Here is an 8,984-nt window from a genome sequence, read left to right as displayed (position 1 = left end):
GATAAAGAAGAACCTCAAGCTGAAGATTTGATTCGACGTACCATCGACGCCACTCTTGAAGCACAAACCATTCGCAAGGAATCCAAGATAAGTAAACGAAGTTTCAAATTTCGCACTTTCAATGGCATACGAGAAGGAAAGACTGTTTTATCATTCATTAGCCAGTTTGATGACTATTTTCATGAGGAAACTTATCCCGAAAAAGATAAAATCAAGTGTGTTACTAATCATCTGATAGACAGAGCATCACTATGGTGGACTGTAGTCCGCAAGAGCATAAAATGTCCTGCTACTTGGGAAGATTTCAAGAAGAAGTTCATGCAGAATTTTCTTCCACCGCAATTTCATGAGAAGGCTATCAAGCAATGGGATTTACTTCAACAACGGGATCGTGAGTCTATTCCACAGTATACAGAGCGTTTTTGGAATGCACTCCTACAGCTACGCATGCTTGAAGACGTACCAGAGACGGCGCATAAGCGGAAGTATATGTCTGGACTTCTTGGACATTACTACGCTGAAGTGAACATGTTCAAGCCTGCTACCCTTGAAGACGCCATCTCCTTAGCTCACGACACTAAAGATAAGTTACGCGGAAGAGACAGACGACCACAGCAATTCCAAGCCAATGGTAATTATGGATCTAAACAATTCAATTCCAATTTTAGAAGTCCAAGTCGTTTCTTATCACCATCTTTCCGCAAGAATTGGCCTAAACCACCTACATTACCATCCACTATCAATCCAAATCCAAAGCCTATTCCACAAGCAAATCCAAATGTACCCAGACTTCCAGCCATTGCAAATAATGTAACCAAAGCCAAGCCAATAGTATGCTATAAGTGTCACCAGCCAGGGCATCTCGCAACAAATTGTCATTCAAAGAAGCCACCAGCACATATCAACTACCTTGGAGCCATGGACGAAGACGAGCATGAGGATATGTCGGAATTCACTGAAGATGAGGATGATCCTACTACTAGTTCCGACACTTTACCAGGTATGCCTACTCCACATTCATTATTAACTATGAAATGTATGGTGCATGGAAAGGAAAGAACTATTTTGCATGATGACGGTAGTACCCATGACTTTATTTCAGCAAAATTGGTAAAGGAATTAAAATTGCATACTGCACCTACGCATTACCGCATAAAAGCTGCATTTTTAGGCACTAGGTACAATGGCACACAAGAAGTACAAGATTTAGAAATTCAAGTTGGTGCATACATTGAAAGAAGAAATTTCTTAGTTGTTCCATTACAGTCAAGCGACATTATTTTAGGAATGCCATGGAGACACCAGCATAATCCAAATATAGATTATTCCACACACACAATGAATATTAATTTTCAAGGAAAATCTATTACATTATATGGTATGCATGCATCTCATATTTTTCCACTGCTTTCGCATACTCAAGCAAAACGTGCACTACGCAAGAATACTTAATCATATCTCATTTGGGTGAATGAATTGCATGCAAAGGAAAATCATATGCACCCTAGGCATAAGGAATTTCTTGCATATTTTAAGGACTGTTTTGCAGAAGACCTACCACCAGGTTTACCACCTTCACGTCCAGAAGACCATAAGATTGATTTAATTCCTGGCACACAACCACCTTGCAAAGCACCATATAGGCACAATCAAATAGAGCAAAAAGAAATCCAGAGTCAAGTTGAAGAATTACTAAATAGAGGCTTAATTCGACCTAGTAGTTCTCCATTTGGTGCACCTGTACTCTTAGTCAAGAAAAAGAATAATACCTATCGTATGTGTATTGACTACCGAGCATTAAATAAGATCACTGTAAAGAATAGGTATCCCATACCTAGAGTCGATGACCTTATGGACAAACTGCAAGGATCTTCTATATCTAGTAAAATTGACCTTAAGTCTGGATATCATCAGGTGAGGCTAGATAGAACTGACATATTTAAGACTGCATTCAGAACACAGTTTGGCCATTACGAATTCTTAGTCATGCCATTCGGATTAACTAATGCACCAGCCACTTTCAGTAGAATGATGAACCGTATCTTTCTGAAATATCAGTATTGTGTGATTGTTTTCTTTGATGATATTTTGGTGTTTAGTCAAAGTGAAAAAGAGCATTATGAGCATTTATCATTAGCTTTTCAATTACTGAAAGAAAATCAATTGTTTGCAAATCTTGACAAGAGTGAATTCTTTAAGACAGAAATTGAGTATTTGGGTCATATTGTATCAAAAGAAGGAATTAAAGTTGATCCTAAGAAAATTGATGCAATATTGCATTGACCTGTTCCTAAAAATGTACATGAATTACGCTCATTCCTTGGTCTTGCTAGTTTCTATAGGAAGTTTGTACGTAATTTTTCATTACTTGCTTTACCACTAACCAAACTTCTTAAGAAAGGAATTGTTTATCAATGGACTGAAAATCAGCAGAAATCCTTTGATTTACTGAAACGTGCATTAACTAACGCCCCTGTTCTACAATTGCCTGACTTTAACAGACCATTCTTTCTAGTTGTGACCAATGCTAGCAGATCAGGAATAGGAGCCGTACTAATGCAAGACAACCATCCAATAGCATATTCTAGTTCTAAGCTGAAACCCTCTGAGCTCAAATATTCCACTTATGACAAAGAACTATTAGCAGTTGTACAAGCATTAAAACAGTGGAAGCATTATTTAATGGGTTCAGAATTCATGATAAAGACTGACCAGCAAAGCATTAGACATCTACTTAGCCAACCCCAAATTTCTGACCGTCATATCAAATGGGCTTCCTTCATTCAAAGTTTTCATCCTATCATTCAATACCAACCTGGAAAAGAAAATGTAGTTGCTGATGCATTGAGTAAAAGACCTGCAATTCATAATATTTCTATCATATCTTTTGATTCTTTGATTCCTATGAAAGATACATATCACCAGGATATTACTTTTTATTCTGATTGGCAAAAATTAGTTCAAAATAATTTCATTCCTGTTGATTCATTGTCATATAATGATGGATTTATGTTCCATGAAAAGAGACTGTGTGTTACTATTCCATTCTGATCTTTTGTTTTGAATGAAATTCATTGTCCCCCATATCAAGGTCATAGAGGTATCATATCTACATTACGCATGTTAACTGAAGATTTTTATTGGTCGCATATGGATGCAGATGTATCTAATTTCGTTTCTGAATGTTTGATTTGTCAAAGAATAAAGAGACATCATGGTAAACAGTATGGATTACTAATGCATTTGTCTATTCCATCTAAACCTTGGGAACATATATCTATGGATTTCATTACTAGTTTACCAAATACTAAATCTAACCATGACATGATTTGGACAATTGTAGATAGATTTAGTAAGCAAGCATATTTCATTGCATGTAAGAAAACTTTAACAGCATCACAAGCAGCACAATTATTTTCGAAAACTGTTTTTACTCACCATGGATTGCCAAAAGTGATTATTTCAGATCGTGATTCAAGATTTTGTAATAATTTTTGGATTACACTGTTTGCAAATCTAGGCACAAAGATTGATTTCTCATCTGCATTTCATCCAAAAACAAATGGACAAACAGAAGCCACAAATAGCACAATTCTAGATCTTTTACGTGCATACACTACCTCTAAACCTCAGACATGGGATACTCATTTGCATTTATTACAGTTTGCATACAACAATACACCGCACACATCTACAAAGAAAGCACCTTTTGAAGTTATTTATGGATATAGATTATCTACCCCTATTGCATCTTTGTCTAATAGAATTCAGAGTGCTGATGATATCGCTATTATGCATAATAGTATTTTTGATGAGGTTAAGGATATGATTGCTAAAGCCCAACAATCATATACCAAACAAGCCAACAAGAAAAGACAAGCCATGAATTTCAAAGTTGATGATTATGTTTGGCTTACAATAGAAAAGCGAAGACTGCAAAGTGTAGATAGACATCCAGTTGTCAAATTAGCTCCTAGATTTTATGGACCATTTAGAATCATTCATAAGATTAATGACAATGCATTCAAATTAGAATTGCCATCTCATTGGAAAATTCATAATACATTTCATATTAGTTTATTGAGACCATTTAGAGGCCAATTACCTATCCACCCTGTTTATGAAAACCCACCTTTATTAGAAGAAGAGACTGAAATACTTGAACCAGAAGCCATCATAGACACTGACTATATGACCACTAGAACTGGCCGAAGGTATTCTAGATATCTAGTAAAATTTAAGAACCATCCTGTAGAGGAAGCACAATGGATGCACGCTAGAGACTTAAATGCTTTCCCCACTCTGTTAGCTCCACATTGAGCTAATAGCAATTGAGGTCAATTGCTATCCCACCCCGGGGGTATGATGCCAGGAGGCATATTCCATGGTGGATTCCGTGCTACGGTGGATTCCGTGAGGTTTTACGGTGGATTCCATAAACTTAGATGATCGGGGCTCATACACAAAGAGGATTCTTTGTGCGAGAAGTTGATGGGGACGCCTGTCCTTTTCGGGTGTTTCATTAATTTAGTGTGTACATGGGTGATTCCATAGCGGGTGATTCCGCAAAATGCATATTAAATTAATAAACATTCATGAGTTTAGAGTGCGCACTCATAATAAATTAAGGTTAGGTTATTTCTAACTAGTTGATTTATTTATGTAGCTGAAGACTACTAGGTATTCACTTTTGTCGGTTTAATTGTATTATTTTACTAACGATTGTGAATGCTTCAGTTGATGTGTAGAGATAGCAGCAGTGGCGGAGGAAAGCATTGGAGTTTAGCGAGTATTCGACCTTTGGACTATATTTTGATAGGCGCCACGCCTATATTTTGTTATGTCTATTGAGACATCGATTATTGATTATTATTTTGTATGCGCCTATGCGCACGGATATGTTATTTCTATTTGGACATTGAGATTGGGCGTGTCAGACTCTATGGGCACCGTCCATTAGCTTTATTTTCCTATTTTTGTAGAAAGCAAACTCAAAAGCTAAAAGCTTGTCATATTTTTGTAATTGGGCTATTATTGAGCATGAAGATTGGAAATATACATTAAATACATGCTTTGTGAAGCGCTCACACAAGGCATGGGGGAGATTGAACCCAATTTGTCTCTTGCCTCTTGTCGTGCATGCTTTTACATGGTTTTTTGTGCAAAAAGGTAGAGTTCATTGTTCTTGGGGACCTTCAGGGATTCACTACGTGAGCATTCTGCGACCGATCTACGCACCATCTTTCATAGATGCATAGAATTATTCAATGACATATTCACCAAACACCCCTTGCCATTTATGCATGGGGGACTAGCTAATAATTTGATGCATCTAGTGTATGGCCTGAGTGACCCATCCCTTAGTCTAGTTTTATGCTTCAGTAGAGTTTATGTGGGGACCAAGGGTTTGCTTTTAGTAGTAGGTTGCTAAATGGTATGCTGCATGGTTATATTTCATGGGTATTTCATAAGGCCCAAAGGGCCATGTGTCTGTTTGGTGAAGGTGTGTTTGATGGTTTCTATTTTAGTGTTGTACCAGATAGGTCTAAAGAAGTGCATGGAGGGAGTATCTTGCTACATGAAGCTTTTTGTGGCCAAGTATAGATGTTATTCTTCCTTTTTGAGATTTTTACCCTTAATTTGAATATGTATGTGTTTGTGGGAAATTTTTTCTTTTGTGGCCAAGTCCAGATGTTATTCTTTGGGATTCCATGAATTGCATACCATGCCCTTCCACATACCACTTGTCCATTGAAGATGAAGCTATACTTCCTTGTTCCCACTTGTTCCCACGTGATCAATCCTGCATGATGATTCAAACTTGTCATAAACATAGTTTTTTTGGTCTTCAAATTGCAATCGCCAAAAGTATTTACGTAATTGTTGCATCGCTTCTCTATCAGCAAACTGACAACACTTTTCTTGGCAGCAATCAATCGTGCATGGAAACCTATGAAATGGAGTCCATAGAAGTCCTCAAGTTTGCACCTTTGGGGGCAATAATTCGAGGCTTTCTATTGACCATACAATATGATCTCTTTTGATTTTTTTTTTTTGCAAAAATAGAATCTTCATTGGTATCTACCATGTTTTTGGCACAAGCATTTGTAGAGATAAATTGCATGTATGATTGTTATTGTAGTAGTGGTGTTCCATCATCAAAGGTGACCTGTTTAATAGGCCATCTTTCCAAAGTGACACAATGGAGGTTGTCACCTATATATGTTCTCGTGGTTTGATTGAGGGCTTTATCTACCAGCACACCAACATCCTCTTCTCCTAGCCATTCAAAGTTTATCACATCATATGGAAAAGCCAATAATATAACCCCTGTCCCAATACACATTGTGTTGCCTTCTATCCATAGCATCACTCTACGTTCTCTCCAACTTTCACGAATGCTAAGCACATCAATATCCTCAGAAGGTAGGACATGGTTTGATTTATAATCATCTCCTTTTTCATGAATTGTTATTGAGTTTGAAACAACCACTACATCTTTCTTTCCCTATTTTACAAAGCCACCTACAGCTTCATGAACCTTCATTGCATCAATTGTTGGGAATGACAAATATGCCGCTACATTTAGACATTTATCAATAGTCAGTGAAATATATTCATATTGAAGTGTTTCTCCATGGCATGTCTCATTTGGATGTATTGCATGCACTCTCCCAAGCACAACAATCACATGATCAACTAGCAAATTCACAGTTTCTCCACAATAAAATTCGTTATTCATGATACTTGTACAAGTGAGAAAATGGAGATTTTAAAATTTGTATATTGTCACCTCTCAAAAGAAGAAAATAGTAATGAAATTGCTAAATACACTAAAGTATCAAGTTTCATTGAAAAGGAAAAAGCACTGAAACATTAGATAGAATGAGTCCAATGTCCATAATACAAAGTATTAATGGATACATCTTACAAAATGGGGATAGATTTGACCATATGGCCAAAAAAACTTTCTCATGAACTATGCCCTAAACTAAAGAAAAAAATATTCTTCTATTATTTTTAGTTACCCTTGATTTTACTTTATTTTATTAGCTACTCTTTGAGTAAGCAAAAACTTCCTTGTGCATTCTCATTGGGAAAAGGTATAGCGGATGTTCAAAACTTGTACTATATATATTCAACATGAGAACAATGATTAATTTTTTTAATAATGTATATAGGAAAAGATTTAGCCACTTGGTCAAAAATCTATTGTATGTATTCCACATCATAGCAAATATAAAAATCGATTGTGATCCCCATAAAAAAAGACATAGTCAAATGATTGAAACCTTTGTTGTAAGTATTTCACATGACAAAAAAGATAAAATTTCATTGTGGTCTCCATAGAAAAATATTTAGCCAGATGGTCAAAACATCAAGAAAATACATACAACAAGGATAAAAATTCATTGTGATCTTTATGGGGAAAATATTTGGCTAGATGGTCAAAACCTTTATTGCAAGTATTTTACATGACTCAAGATTAAAATTCTTTGTGATGTTCACAAGAAAAGATTTAGCCTTATGGTCAAAACATGTATTGTATGTAACCTAGATGATAGCAAGGATAATAATTATTTGTGATGTCCATAGAATAAGATTTAGCCAAATGGTCAAAGCCTTTCATTAGGGGAGTTTTGAGGTCTCGAAAATGCCCTGTAAGAGATCCTAGAGAGAGAAAACAATTTACGAAATAAAATCATTTTATAGAATTTTTAAAAGGTTTATATTTTGGTAAGTTAAAATATCAAAATTCGTTAATAAGTCATTGTCGTGATATTCTCGTGGTCACATCAAACCTAGAAATCTAGGTCGCCATAAAGTTGGCAAGGTTGCCATAATGAAGATCTTACCTCTCCTCATTAAAGTGAAAAGTAATATTCAATTTGAATTTTGGTGGATACTCGATTGCCTCCCTCCATCGTTTCTCCATCGTTTCTCTCTTCTTTTTTTCTCCTCCTTATTAGTCTCTTCTTTGTTTTCGTTCTTGCTTCTAATCATATCCTTAGCTATGGATCAATCACCCAATGATCTCTGTAACTCAGCTATGGATCAATCATCTAATGATCTCTGTAGCTCTCATAAAAGACCTCTCTATCATCTTCATATTGAGTTGGACAGTGAGTATGAACCGATAAGAAAGAGAACAAAATCTATCACGGTTACAGAGTCTATGAAACATATACTGAGGTTTGAAGGAAAGAAGAATATTGATCTTTGGTTAGATGGAAAGCTATATCCCAAAGATCCTAGCAGAAATAGCACTCCTCCTTTCTATAATAGCTCGTCATTAATGAGGTTTATTGGCGATGGCTACAATGGATTTTTAGGTTATACACTTAATCTTGTTGCAGAAAAGGATATCCTTGGACTAGAGAATCATCTTTTGATGAAACACAATATAGAGTTGTTGCAGAAGCTAGAGGATTGTCAACAAAAAATTCATTCATTGGAAAAGCGTATCAAAGCTTATCAACAAAAGCAAACTTTATTAGGCCTTCGAAATCGACAAAGAGCTCTTAAAAATATTGAGAATCTCAAACGAGGAGGAGGAGGCTGTGGTAAAAGAATCCAAGCAGCAAGGTATATTTTTTTTCACTTGAAAAATCTTAAATATGGCTTTATTTAAACTACTTGCATTGATTTGTGATGTTAATTTTGCTTAGATCTCTTCTACAACCAAATGCAAGTGAAAGAGATTCTTTAAAAGCAGCTCAGTTTTATTATCATCTTCTTCCTTCAGTGGTTTCAAAGGATATTTTGGAGAAGAAGAAATTTAAAAAGGCAAAGAAACAATGCTTGGAGTCATTTGTGAAGGATCATTCTTTGGATTCTGAGTTAGTACAGAAGACACTGGATAGTATTGGTATCAGTCGAGATGCTTATATGCAACTTTTCCAACTTTTACAATCAAATATGAAGCAAGGACAGGTACACAATTGCATACTTCCGAAACCATTTGTGGTTAGGACTATCAGACA

The sequence above is a fragment of the Lygodium microphyllum genome, chromosome 2 (genome assembly GCF_053477565.2).
Source record: "Lygodium microphyllum isolate KBCC chromosome 2, Lygodium_microphyllum_v1.1.10, whole genome shotgun sequence".
Classification (NCBI taxonomy): domain Eukaryota; kingdom Viridiplantae; phylum Streptophyta; class Polypodiopsida; order Schizaeales; family Lygodiaceae; genus Lygodium; species Lygodium microphyllum.
Note: the sequence above shows the minus strand (reverse complement) of the source record.